The sequence below is a fragment of the Arachis ipaensis genome, chromosome B02, assembly GCF_000816755.2.
Source record: "Arachis ipaensis cultivar K30076 chromosome B02, Araip1.1, whole genome shotgun sequence".
NCBI classification, from domain to species: domain Eukaryota; kingdom Viridiplantae; phylum Streptophyta; class Magnoliopsida; order Fabales; family Fabaceae; genus Arachis; species Arachis ipaensis.
Genome location: NC_029786.2, coordinates 90,263,495 through 90,265,589, shown reverse-complemented (window position 1 = coordinate 90,265,589; position 2,095 = coordinate 90,263,495).

Sequence of the window (2,095 nt, the reverse complement as noted above, 5' to 3'; positions counted from 1 at the left end):
ATCATACTTTACTCTCTAAAATAAAAATTCAAAATTTAAAAAATCGAAATTCGAAAAAAATAAAGAGAGTGTGAACAAGAGGTTAAATGGGTAAAATGTGAGGATAAATTAGGGGGAAAAAAACTCGCACTTGCGGATATATTATTCGTGACGGAAGAATTATTGAGAATTTGCAAAATCTCTATGGGAATGAGAATTGAGGTATTTGTCCTACGAAGACATGCAAAATTTGCATGAAGAAAAATTTACTTAAATATCTTTATATATATTACGCTGATTCATTTTTTAATTATTTAATTGAAATTTTTTTATTTTATTTTATTTTATTTTATTTTAATTTATATGTTAAAAATTTTATATGTATGTTTATTATGTTAAATTTGTGTTTAAATTATGTTTTAATTTAATACATTTAGTTAAATTATATTAGATTTTATTATAGTTATATTAATTTTTTTAAAATTATTTTAAAGTTTAATATCCATAGATACATAGTTCATTGCCACCCCTAAAATAAAAAGTGGATAGAAGTATTTATAAGAAAAAAATTATCTAAAAAGTAGGACATATTCATTTGATTTTGGATCATCAATTCAAACTTAAATAAAAAAAATATTCATCACGTAATTGAAGAAAGTTCACATAATTTTTTTCAAAATCAAAGTAAGTGCAGTTGATTTTATCTCTAACAAAAATATTTACGTATATAATGTTAGGAATAAATTTTTTTTGGAAACAATATTTTATTTCTAAAGAATTTTCACGTTTGTTAACAATGTCTCATAGTCATTTCCTACAGAATAAAACTATGAAGTATTTAGAAATTTTTTAACTTCTAAATTCTTTAAAAATAATGGAAATTCTCACTTCAGTTTTTCTGTAATCATGTAGAGTAACTACTGAAAATTTAACCCAAACAAAAAATAATGTGTAATGCAAAACTGAAAAAAAAAAAATCCGCACATGCTTGTCAAACTGGAAATTTATTGGCCAAAATGAGAAAAATAATAATATCATTTTCATTTTTAATAATGTTTTTTGCATGATTTTTTTTTTTGCATTCTATTTATATGAATTTGTGAAATAAAATGAATAGTATTGTCAAAAATAAAAGTGACATTATCACTTTTTAAAAACAATTCTAAACATTCTTTGCCAAAATTTTGTTGGATTTTATTCAAGTTCTAAATATTTTTGTTGACACACCTAATGCTCCTCCCTTAGATTGTAAGAGACATTTTGTAAGGTCAGACTTTTTAAGCTATCCATCCTCAGATCCCAGCAGAAGGAGATTCAAGCACCCTTCCAATCTTTCTAGAATTAAATTGAAACTTAGGCAAATATGAATAATTTCCTTCCAAGCATTGGACTTTCACAAAGATGTTATGTTGGCACAATCATATTTACTCCTTTTATCACTCATATTTAGAGTAAAAACTAAAGATCTCAAAATGATTTTTAAAATTTATATAGTATTTTAAGATAATCTCAAAATTTTAATTAACTCGATTTAACCTCCTCAAATTAAGATTTGTGACTTACCCATGTAAACTGTTTGGTGAATGCAAATTAAATAAACAGGGTTTTTTTTTTGTTATGTTAAAACATGTCTTCTTATGAAATAAATAATGATTTTGGAAGAAATCTACTTATTATATCATTTGCTATGCTTGAGCCCTGAGACTTCCTATATATAGCATTTGCCAAGCCCTGATAATAATAAATGGACAGAAATGAACCCAATGGCCCAGCCCATGGCAAAAAAAAAAAACATAACCCATCAATAAAAAATGTTCAGATTGTCATTTTAGATCTCTACTATATCATAGAAATAGGTTTAAATCATTAAATAAATTTGTTTTATTCATCTCTCTGATGAGTCCAAACTAATGTTTTCTACCTGAAACTAATTAAAATTAATAAATAACTGAAAGAGTAATCATTTATAAAACTAACCTATGTATTTATAAAAAAGTAAGTTTTTTTGTTGCTAAAGTTAAATTTTTAATTTTTTATTTCTCAATAAATATATATTTTTTAGTATCTTCTCCATAAATAAATTTAAAACCTAACTTTTATATTTTTTAAAAACATT